Below are 13,279 nucleotides of genomic sequence, written 5' to 3'. Positions count from 1 at the left end.
ATCCTTAAGAATCGGTAATTTGTAGAGGTAAAATAAGTCATTATAGGTTCAATTTGGATAGTTAACGAATTCAGGTACAAACCCTAATTCCTAGCATGCTTCATCCATATTATTTTCTACTCAATTACATTTATTTTTATTTACTCTTTCGCAACATAAACAAACTCAAAACCCCTATTTCTTTTGTTTAACTGAATTGAAACTCGAACACTATAATATCACACAAACCTCAAGATTGATATTTTAGAATTTTCTAATATTACTACCTTATCAAATTAGTACACTTGCAAAAAAAAATGTAGAACTATAAAGGAATATAAACCATCATAAAATAAAAATGGATTACAAACTTAAATAAAAAATTACTCAAGACTCAAATTGTCTCTAATACATTGTCATTTATTTTTATAAAATATTTTTAAAACATAGATCATTTTTATAAAAAAATTACTATGCAAATGCAACAAAAAAGTGAATTTCACCTTGTAAAGAATTCAATACTATGTTCTTTACAATAACGCAAATATTTTCTTAACTTAAAAGCATAATAAATATATTTACAAGAAACAACAATGTTTTCATGTATGAGATCTAATTTTTGTCTCAAAATTAAAGTATTTAAGGATCTCGGGACCAAACTTAGCTCATCCAAAAACCACAAACGTTTGTTAGATTTCAATCATAAGAAACCAAACCAAAGTGGCAGAAAATGTAAAAGCAATAACTTTCTGGAACGTTGCCATAATTTGCTAAAACTGAAAAATTATCATCTGGTTTGGTACGACACAAATATTGAATAAATTTTAAATTTCAGCATTATGAACCATAAATCAGAGTGGCGCAGCGGAAGCGTGATGGGCCCATAACCCACAGATCCCTGGATTGAAACCAGGCTCTGATAATTTTCTAATTTTTTTTTCCAATTTTTGTCAGCGACATGTATGTTAACACCGTTTTTCTATGTAATACGACATGTCGTTTGTATAAAGTGAAATTAGTTTATGTGGTTGTTCCATTACTTTTGAGTATACCTTAATTAAAATAATACAATATAATAATACTATACAGCAATTCGCATACATGCATATAATTTTTTCTTTAAAATGTAATAGACCTAATGATTAAAATCATTGGAGTTTAACTGCATTGTTTAATAGAAAAATAATTAATATGTTATCATTTTCATATTAAACTGTCCAAAAATAGTGTTAAAGTTTATGAGTACCCTATAATTCTTGATAGTTTTTTTAATAAAACAACTTTACACAGTAATTCGTATATATATATGTATATAATTTTTATAAAAGTAGATTAATAGACACATATATCAAAATCATTGAATTTTAACTATATTATTTAATACAAAAATAATGAATATTAATATCATTTTCATAATAGACACACAACTAAAAGGGGAAAATAGACACTTTCACACTCAATGGTAGTAAAAAAGAGAAGAAAACACTAGCACATTTATCGTAGAAAAAAGAGTAAAGAACAAAAACTAACACAGTAAAGACATATTGTCAATGTGATGGGAAGTGAGAAAAAAACTCATATAATTGAATAGACATGAAAAATATTTTGTTATTAATAAAATAATATTATTTTGCTTTATTTTTTTTTATGAAGTTGAAAATATGGAATGCGACTTCTCTTTAGATATAATTAGTTTTTTATGATATATGATGTTTATGGTGTAAGTTTTTTTTTTACTTATCAAATCATATTAATTATACGAAATATTTTTAAAAAATAACATCACAAATCATAATATAATTGTGAATAAATGACTATTTAGTCTTAGGAGTTACTTAAGACACCTTAAGTATTACTTCTCCATCTTATTAAAAAATTAAAATTATTTTTAAAATTCGAAAATACATCTTCAGACGCATTTTATGCGGACACAATTCATTGGATTTTGAGTTACGCCTGAATTTTATGATTAAATTTATTCGAAAAATGCATTTATAACAACTTTTAAACTTTCATTAAGGTTTTGTCAGGATTGATAGAATGAAGTAGTATTGAATTTTATGTTTGGACTGAATGTGAGAAAATTAAAAAAAAAAAAATGTGTTTGAATTGTATTGAATTTTAATATTTTTTGTATATTCTCAAATACAAAAAGTATGACTGCGGAAAGTAATAAAGAGAATAAAGCTAGAGAATCACACACAAGATTTATATTGATTCACTTCTTTAAAGAGATGCTAATTTAATATCCTCACACTTGAGAGATTTCCACTATAATCACTCTTAATTATAGACAAAACATTAAGACAATCTTGTCTTATATAATACTTTTAAGGACTTGTTTTTCTCACACTATAAGGCTTTGAAAAAGTTACAAAGTGATAATTTTACAACAACTCACACATAGTGGTAAATATAATAAAACTTGATTACAAGTGATTAACTCTCTTAAAAAAGATTAACAAATAAAGAGAATTTGTGATTTGGTATTTCTTCTTTGCTAATATGACAATGTTTTGCAAAATTACAAATATTTTGAGTGATACAACATTACTACAATTAAGTAGTGGTTAAGTATGCTTGTATGTGTGTAACTGTCAACCCTCGAAGTTGTCCTTTATATAAGACTTGAAAATCCTGATAAAAAAAGTTAATCGACCAGTTTGCAAACCAAGGCTTCAAAGAAACACAAAACTATGTCGGAAGGGAAAATTATTCCCGTTGTTCCCGTGTCTATTGTTCAATTTCCCCTATAAATGATGTTGGGACGTCACCTCTAGTCAAGAGAAGTAAAATGGATCTTAGGAAGGTTCATATATATATTTAGAGGCAACCACTTCCATAGACTTGGAGAAGGGATTGTTGAACATGTGCTTCAGACACAATAGGGGGGTGAATTGTGATGGTTTAAAAATCATTGATTTAAATCAAAATCATCTTCTAAATAAGAGTTTGAAAATATTTTTAATTAAAAATATTTTAGTGAGTATGCAGCGAAAATTTTAAGTAAATAAATTAAGTAAAAAATAAAAGAGTTAAGGGAAGAGAAAACGACACCCGAGAATTATAGAAGTTTTCACATTTTCTGGATGTGAAAAAGTCATAGAGAAATTCTCTATTTATAGACCAAGGTGTGGTATAAATTTGAAACAATCCATGGACATTTTAACTCTTCTAACCGATTAGCCACCTCAAATAATCGATTATTGAGGCTCGAGTGGAAGATTTTGATAGAGAGTCATTATCAATCATTAAGATACTATCATAATCGATTGTGGTCTCTATTAAGTATAATCTAATCGATTTGGCAAAAAATTTAGTTGATTAGATAGTTGTAAAAATTCTCCTAATCAAACATACAACCCCAATTCAATTGGTTAGGCGCCAATTTTTTTTTGTTGGTAATTTTATTTTAAAATGAGAGGTTTCCCAATATTTTTATGTGTGTGTGTGTGTAATTTAGACATAATACTTCGATAAATACCCTTATATCTTTATAATACATTTGTCACTCAAACAGACACAACTAGGCGAGTTTTCACACTTTCTCTATTTCATACTCTGAAGCTTCAAGTCTTGAAATCATTATCTTAGACTTTTGCATCACACAAGAACCTTGAGTCTTATTGATGAGGCGTGAGATATCTCTATGTGGATTACACTCATCGAAGAGTTTGAAAGATTAAACCACCAGTGATCCTTGAAACATGAGTCTTCACTTGAGAGTCATTGGACTACAATATTGACTTCAGAGAGATGATTTGATCTTTAAGACCATATTCAAAAGGATAGCATGACACACTCTAAATAGAACCTTGAATGTTATTCTGATAAGGCTTAAGATAATTCTTCATAATAAACTCCATCATAAAGCAAACTACTTGCTCAAAGATCTTTACTAACTTTATTGAACGCTGCTTGACATAAGGTATTGTCTTCATAGATAGACACAAATAACTTGATCTCCAATAACAACAATGATATTCATGATTTATCTTGATCAATCACCATCACTTGAAAAATACCTAGTCAGGCGACGTCACTTAAGTAAACACATTAAGCACCACCACTTGAGTAACATAGAAAGAACCATCACTTGGTAAACAACTTGTCAAGCACCATCACTTGAGAAAATACATCAAACACGATCACTTGAGTACCATACAAGCCCCCATCACTTGATAAACAATTTGTCAAGCACCATTAATTGAGAAAACATTTTCTTGAAAAATAAGACTGGTGAAGACTCTTCTTAAGAGCGTTATTAACTCCCCTCACATGAGTAAAAAGTATATTATACTTCCCCCTAAAGTATACTTTTCCTTCTTTGCCATAATAAAAAAGGTGAGAAAAAATTCCTAGAAAAAAAATGGTGAATAAGAAAGCGCATTCCACATAATTGCATACGTAAAAGGAATGAGTTACCTAATAAAAAGATGAACAAGAACATACATCAAAGTGAGTCAAACATGGGCAACACATAAGACCATGATCCTCCCTACAAATGGTAGAATCTATCTTTGAGATCAGACGATGGATAAGTTCTAGATTACCATTTCCCTTAATTCTTTCTCGAACAAGTCTTAGTTATGTATGACGCTTTCTAGATCGAGAAGAACTTCTAGTAACTATTTCTTTATTATTTATATTCCTTTCAAGAGATAATCATTTTACCTTATGAATTCTTTGAACATCCTCTTTTCATCCTCCTTGATCTCTTGGCTTTTATTGATATTGGATTCTAGGCATACTATTTTTGACACCTCATTCACTTAGAAAACACTTAAACTCAACCAAAAGGTTATTAAAACATGATTTTATATGACAATACATTTAAAAAACTTCTTTCTATAGGGTTAATAAGATTTTTTATTTATTTTTCATCCTATATTAAGTGTACTACCTCAGAATTGCAAGACACCTTGAGGAAAACTCCTTATTTCGATGAGCAACCGTCAAAAGTCCATTTCCATGTATCGCTTGATACTAGAGTTGGCTACGTATTCTATGAAGTGATACAGTCCCCGTCGATCCTTAGGCTCCAAAGTCAGTGGGACCATCAATATGTTGAGCTTCATTAATGACTTTGCACAACTTTACCAATTTTGCAATGAGCACCCATTCCTCCAAACATGGTCAAAGCTCAAATAGGTCATTTGTAAAAATATTTTTAAGTAACCAAGCAATAAATAAACCACATATTTAGTTGTTTAATCATAGCTCTCCAATCATTTAATCTCTAATAAGTGTACCACCTTAAATATCAAGTAATCTTAATAAAACCTCCCCCTTTTGAGGGAATGACAAAATAATATTGTAAATCCTTATCTGTAAATTGTTAGATACTATAGTTGGTTAAACCCATGATATATATAGGTTCACTATATACTTATATTATCAACCTACTAAGAGGTTAAGTGATCATCACAGATCATATGTGTTGATACCATCATAAACAAAAATTTATTTTGATCAAATTGCTGATAACCACCATCAGTGAACATTCTTGGATCACATGCATCCCTATAATCAAACACTATTAGGAACATCATGTATACTTAAAGGTATACATCTTTCTTTGTAGATCTTCATTTAATACACACTATGTATTCATTAAAGTTGCAAAGCATCTCTGCAAAACACACTAGGTTTTCACCTTTGGTACCCAAATCTTATTAGGTCTTGATGCATTAGTAGATCTAAGAATTCTAGAGTTAAAAACTTTATAAATTATTAGTTTATTAAAAAAAATGTCTCTAAGTGTCCTCTTCTATCATAGTAAGTGCATTTGTAAACATGATGATTTAATTTCTTCCTATTAAAGTCTTTACTATGTGATCTACTAGATTTAAACCCTAATATAGTTTTATTCAAGGAAGGCCTTTGATATGATAAAATAAAATCTATTTTTTCTTTCATATTAGTAAATTTAATAAGGTTTCGTGAATATCTTCCACTCCCCTTTTCATCGAGACACGAGTCTCACATGTTTCAGCTTGGTTTCTAATATCAGTTATTTCATACTTAAGTGTTTCATTACTATTTTCTAGAAACTTAATGTAGTATTTATCATCTACATTATTCTTTTCAATATTATAATGTTCCTTGATTATTTTAAAGTTAAATTCAAACAATTTCTTATATGATAACTTTGTTACCTCACAATCATCTTCTTCATGAGATGCTTTTAGGCAAACTGGTTCATATTCTCCAAGCTCAAATTTTATAGTCAAAACTCCTAAGAAGACCTCTTGGGAACAGGACTAGATCAACGTTCAGCCAAACCTGTATAGACCTCTGGTGCAATCTCTCTAATCATATCCTTTTAATTTATGTAATTTACTTTTTTATTTTATTTCTGCTACAATACACTCAACCAAAGTCACTAATACGATCTTAATCAAGAAAAGTATAAAATTAATCACAATTTTAAATTCCATAATTCACCCCTCTCTTGTGCTTAAAGTTATCTGCCCAACATCCATAAGTGAAATGTGCTTACGTTGATAATGTATTGATTCAGCTTGATGTGACCGAGCTTTAAATTTTACTTGTAATGTTGAAATATTAATCTGGCTTGACACAACCATATGCTGAATTCTTAATTGCAAGGCGTAAGACCGACTAGATGTGGTTATGCTTTGAATTGCACCTATAATTATTTTGCGTGAGACCGGCTAGATACAATTATGCTTTGAATCATATTCATAATAATGAGGCATGATATCCGCTAGATGCGACTATGCTTTGAATTGCGCTATGCATCACATGGATTATTCCCTGGCCAAAGGTAGAGGATCCTCGTCCCTGCCCCGAGGTAATGCTCGGATCGAGGTGGACGTCTCCGGGCTCCACCACTCACGTCCCTTGGATGAGATAGATCGGAAGGGGGTGTAACACCTTAAACCCCGAATCTTAATATAAAAGAGAATTTTTACAACTTATGATGTTACTTAACACAAAACATGCAACCTCAAAGATATTTTTCAAAAACTTCGTAGCGGAATTCAAAATATCTCAAAACATAAAGTAATTATGTAAAGTAGATACTCAACGAAAATAACTTCAAAGCAACAAATCCAAATAAATATTACACCTCATTCCCGATGTTACAAACCAAAGCATAACGACCAACTAAATAACAATAATTATGAAAATAAACAAAGAAAGCTCAAATGCCATATTCCAACTCACAAGCAACTACTTTTGCCGAAGTGATTATCTGCATTCTAAAGGAGCATAAACGCCATAACAATAAAAAGGGGTGAGAGTACACCTTATAAATGCTAGCGATGAAATTAGCAACAAGACAACAATTAAAAAATTTATAGGTACATATTCACACAAAAACGCAATCAAAGTCAAATAATGATGCAGATGCTAATGTCACCAACTCCTCATCAAAAATGCATGTGGTATCAGATTTTTGGGATCAGAGGTATGTTATTAATTTAACCATGTCTCCGTTCCTCTTAAATTGTGTCCCTCTCTAGAGGTGAGACCGTCATAGTCCCTCTCTGAACCAGGTCATCATTGGACAAAAGTTCTACCTAACTCCGAAATAAATGCATGTATGGTCATGTAAAATGTAAGCATGCAACATCATCAACATCATCAACATCATACACATAATAAGCATCATCAACATCATCAACATCGTAAATATCGTCAACATCATCAACATCATAAACATCATCAAAATCATCATTAGAAGGTTCCGTTCTTGAACCTATGGGTTGCCAATCACATGTCGTCACTGCAATCCTTTCAGATTACTAATCATCAAAAGTCGTCAATTAAGATCGTCACTGTAATCCTTTTAGATTACTATTTATAAAAAATCTCCAATTAAGGTTGTCATTATAATCCTTTCGGATTACTAATCATCAAAATTTTCTATTTAAGGATGTCATTGTAATCCTTTCGGATTATTAATCATAAAAGATTGCCAATTAAGACCATCATTGTAATCCTTTCAGATTATTATACTAAAAAAAATTATGGTTTAAAATTTATTTATTTATCATCAAAAAGATTAAAGTTATCTTATTACTCCAAACTCTAACTCATCAAAATACTCAAAAATTCTAAAAAATCTACTATGTTAATTTTAACTCAATAGAGTCCTCAAAAAGCTCAAAAATAACTCAATATCTCTCAACTCTCTAATTGACTCTAGAGTACTCAAGAGTACTCTAAAGTGTTTAAAAGTACTCCAAGGGAAACTCTTCATAAGCCATAACTCTACTAACTCTAAGGGTTGACAGTTTAACTTAAGTTTAACTCTTTTGAATTAACAACCTTCAACAATAAAAATGTTACTCAAAAGGTAACCTTATAATGTCAACAATGCTCCAAACTTAACTCAAGTGTATCATATATTCTGATCTCCAACTTTAAACAACTCAAAAGAAAATTTGACAACTTTATAAAAACTCTAACAAAATAAAATAGGATTCTTAAACTCATTAAAAGTAACGAAAGGTAATCACACTCAAAATTGCTCAAAACTCTAGGACCTAACTCTAAAATTGTCTCACTTCAAACTAGAACCAAATATTATAGACTTATGATAAAATTATGAAACTCTCAAGTTTGAAATTTATTTAAAACCTCTTTCAAACTCACTTAACCGCACCTCAAACAAAGTTACGAAACTCCAGTGCTATTCGTTTCAGTTCAGCCATATCGCGACAATTTCTGCATAAACTCTAAAACAGTTGTCTGACTTCAAAACATACTGAAAAATTATATACTCATGATAAAATTATGAAACTCTCCAGAATGAAATATCATTAAACCATATTTCTAACGCAACTGACGCTACCCCAAAAGAACTTACGAAACTCAAGTTACGCGTGAAACATGATGACCAACGCATAATTGAAATTGACTACATCTCTGGTATAAAATGTTGCTAATTGCTACTGTTTTAGAGTCCTTAGACCCTATTTCTATACTTCAAAATAAACATTATCATGTTAGTTTTTCAACACAACTGACGCACCTCAAAAGGACTTACGAAACTCAAGTTATGCCTGAAGTAATACGGTCAATCCCCTTCTATGTTTACCTGCAATTTTTTCATATTTTTCTCCTTATTAAACCTATTTAAAACTCTCCTATTTGAGTCCCAACCTCCCTCAAATGCAAAAAAAAAAATCAATTTCTTTAAAAAATATATTCAATTTTTGATTTTTCGTGAAAAATTAAACATTTGAAAAAGTTATGTTTTTCTGACATTGGCGAAACTTTTAGAAAAATAAGTTAGTTCTCGAAAAAATTAGGGAAACGAAAAACTATATTCCAGACATAACATTTGGGAAACCAATGACTCAAAAAGATTCGATCGAATCTTTCGGACAAAATCTAAACTCTAAAAATGTGATCAAATAATAAGGCATAAAATTAATACATATCACCACAATCAACCACAACAGTGTAAACCTACAAATAATAGCACAATATAGACCCTATGGGATTTATCCCAAATCCCCTTTTCGGGTCTCAGAGCAACCATAGGAACAAAAATTTCATCGATAATGCCTATAAGGTTTTGCCCAAATCTTATTTGGCTGGTATTACACTGATATCCTGTCTGCCCAAATCACCGATCAATAAGACAATTTCTCCTTTACCTCGAAATTAAAGCTTTCAAACTCATGACTATGGCTTCCTAACTCTTCCTTTTCCAATTCCTTTGCTGCCTCTTTTCTTCCAATTCTAAATTTCACGTATCAGCAAAACTTTTTCCAAATCCCTTAACTTTTCTATTTAAATAACGTAAGGAGTTTTCTGAAATTACTAACTTTCCCCTCAATTTTTGATCTCATACTCCTTGCTTGCCCCACAATTTTTACCAAAATCATAATTTCACCCCAAACTCTCATTTTTTTTCTTCATATTTTTATTATTTTCATTAAATAAATATTTTATTTAAATAAATATTTAATCAAAATTCTCCAAGTTTTTATTTTCTCGAATTATTACCAAATATCTAAATTTATCTAATTATTTCTAATAACTATAATAAATTCTATTTTATTTTTCCGCTCTTAAATTCTATAACTCTGATAATTATTATATTACAAAAATACCCCTAAGCACCAAATAACATAATTAATTCGAATATATTGAGTATGACACATATGAACACGTCAATTATGAAATAAAATATTTAATTAAAAATCGGAGTGTTACAAGGGGTGTGTTAGATACACAGAAAATGAATATAATTTTTTACTAGATGAAATTGATTGTTGTAGTTGGACGTGAAAAACGTCTCCAACAACACCCTTGAGGGAATTGATTACGTAAGTCAGACGTACAAAATGTCTCTAGCAACTCCCCTAGAACCTTAAAATGTGCTCGACACTGTGGGATATTGATTGATGTAGTCTGACGTGCAAAGTATCTCTGATTTCATCCCTGAGGGGATTGGTTGTTGTAGTCATGCATACAGATCGTCTCTGATAGCTCCCATGATATCTTTAGGCGTGCTAGACGCTGTGGGGTATTGATTGTTGTAGCCAGACGTGCAAAGCGTCTCCGACAACACCCCTAAAGAAATTGGTTATTCTAGTCGGACGTGCAAAACGTCTCCAATAACTCTCCTAAGATATTTATTTAGGGTATCACTTGCGTAGCTTGTACCCTAGTTCGTTGTTATGTGCGTTAAGACTTTGGTGTTCTAAAGAGGAAACAAGACAAGATATATATATATATATATATATATATATATATATATATATATATATATATATATATATATATATATATATATATATATATAATTTGCATTTAGCAATTATATTGGTAAATGCAACTAGGAAATAAATTTATATATATATTTATTAAATAATGCGGTCGACTGCAAGTATTGGTCAGTCACCATTTCTGCTATATTTATCATTGTTTTAACAGTAAAAAGTATGTGATTTATCTGCATTTCCATACAATTTGAGTGGTTTAGATGTCATTTTAATAAATTCAGTACTTGTATTTGTTTCGAGTATTTATGGTGTCATTTGATCTTTTTGGGAAGGTTTTCATGTGTTTGATAGGGTTGGAGAAAAAGAGAAAAAAAACAATCAGATCAAAGTCCAAGCCAATGTGCAAGTGTTGAAGTCTAAGGAGCTAAGAAAGGGAATTTATGCTTATACGCGTATCCATACGCGTATGAGGTAGCACAACATACCTAATATGCTGCCTTACGCGTATCAAGTTAGGAGGAATCACATATGCCAATACGTATATCCGCATTCGTATCACTAGGCAGGCAACATCATACGGTGACCAGAGCCAAGGCCAAGCAACACACCTGCCCATACATGTATGGGATGCTGTAGTATAAGCCAATATATGTATTCATATGCATATTCACTTGATGGTTGACCAAATTTTCAAAAATAGCCCAATTTGATTATTTAGACTACAAGTTACGAATTAAGAGTTAGAGAACACGGTAGGAAGAAGATGGAGAATTAATTTCAAGGGATTTCTCCATTGAACACACTTCATTTTTAATTATTGTGTAATGTTGAACAGTTTAATTCTGCCTTTTATTTTCATTGCCACGAGTAACTAAACCCTCCAATGCTAGAGATGGATCATTGCTCTTGAATTAATTTAATTTTCTAAATTGATCATTGTAATGACTTATATTTATTTTCTACACGATTTATTTCTTTTTGAGTTTACTGCTTTCACTTTCGGTCAAATTGAGAATTGATTTATGCTTATCTATTATGAAGGACTTTCAACAATAACGCTTGATTAAAGTATGTTATATGATATCACATAGAACTAGGGATATCATATAAAAACCGACATGTTCTTAATAATAAAAAATTCATTTGTAATTTACTATGGACATATGAATTAATTTGAATGTTTAAAGGTTTACTCACTAAGAACTTATGAATAGACACCCTTAAGAACCGGTAATTTGTAGAGGTGTAAAATAAGTCATTATAGATTCAATTTGGATAGTTAACGAATTCAAGTACAAACCTTAATTCTTAGCATGCTTCATCCATATTATTCTCTACTCAATTAAATTTATTTTTATTTGTTCTTTCGCAACCTAAACAAACTCAAAACCCCTATTTCATTTGTTTAACTGAATTGAAATTCGAACATTATAATATTACGCAAACCTCAAAATAGATATTCTAGAATTTCCTAATATTACTACCTTGACAAATTAGTACACTTATTAAGGAAAAAATGTAGAACTATAAAGAAATATAAACCATCATAAAATAAAAATGGATTATAAACTTAAATAAAAAATTACTCTAGACTCGAATTGTCTCTAATATATTGTCATTTATTTTTATAAAATATTTTAAAAACCTGGATCAATGTTTTAAAAAAAAATTACTATGCAAATGCAACCAAAAAGTGTATTTTACCTTGTAAAGAATTCAATACTATATTTTTTTACAATAATACAAATATTTTCTTAATTTAAAAGCATAATAAATATATTTACAAGAAACAACAATGTTTTCATGTAATTGAATTCTAATTTTTGTGTCAAAATTAAAGTATTTAAGGATCTCGGGACATACTTAACTCATCCAAAAACTATAAACATTTGTTAGATTTCAATAATAAGAAACTAAACCCAAAGTGGCATAAAATGTCAAAGCAATAACTTTCTGGAACGTTGCCAGAATTTGCTTTTGTTTATAACAAATATTTGCTAAAGCTGATAAATTATCATTTGGTTTGGTATGACACAAAGTTTTCAATATATATTAAATTTCAGTATTTCAACCAACAAATCAGAGTGGCGCAGCGGAAGCGTGGTGGGCCCATAACCCACAGGTCCCTGGATCGAAACCAGGCTCTGATAATTTTCTAATTTTTTTTCCAATTTTTGTCCTCTTAGCGACATGTATGTTAACACCGTATTTCTATGTAATACGACGTGTCGTTTGTGTAAAGTGAAGATTAGTTTCTGTGATTGTTCCATTACTTTTGAGTATACCTTAATTAAAATAATACAATATAATAATACTATACGGCAATTCGCATACATGCATATAATTTTTTCTTTAAAATGTAATAGACCTAATGATTAAAATCATTGGATTTTAACTGCAATGTGATGAGAAGTGAAAAAAGAAAACTCATATAATTGAATAGACATGAAAAACATTTTGTTATTAAAATAATATTATTTTTCTTTATTTTTTTATGAAGTTGAAAATATGGAATGCCACTTCTCTTTAGATACAATTAGAGATTTATGATATATATATGTTTATGGTGTAAGCTTTTTTTACTTATC

The 13,279-nt window shown here is 30.0% G+C and overlaps 1 non-coding gene across 1 annotated transcript; it reads left to right on the top strand.

Annotated features, from left to right (window-relative positions):
• Nucleotides 1–12,769: 12,769 nt before the first annotated feature.
• TRNAM-CAU (transfer RNA methionine (anticodon CAU)) lies at nucleotides 12,770–12,841 on the top strand. Its single transcript has one exon. It is a non-coding gene; the product is annotated as a tRNA-Met (tRNA).
• The last annotated feature ends 438 nt before the right edge of the window (nucleotides 12,842–13,279 follow it).

This window comes from Lathyrus oleraceus, chromosome 5 (assembly GCF_024323335.1).
Source record: "Lathyrus oleraceus cultivar Zhongwan6 chromosome 5, CAAS_Psat_ZW6_1.0, whole genome shotgun sequence".
NCBI lineage: Eukaryota > Viridiplantae > Streptophyta > Magnoliopsida > Fabales > Fabaceae > Lathyrus > Lathyrus oleraceus.
The sequence above is the reverse complement of the archived record's forward strand: the minus strand, read 5'-3'. Positions and strand labels throughout refer to the sequence as shown.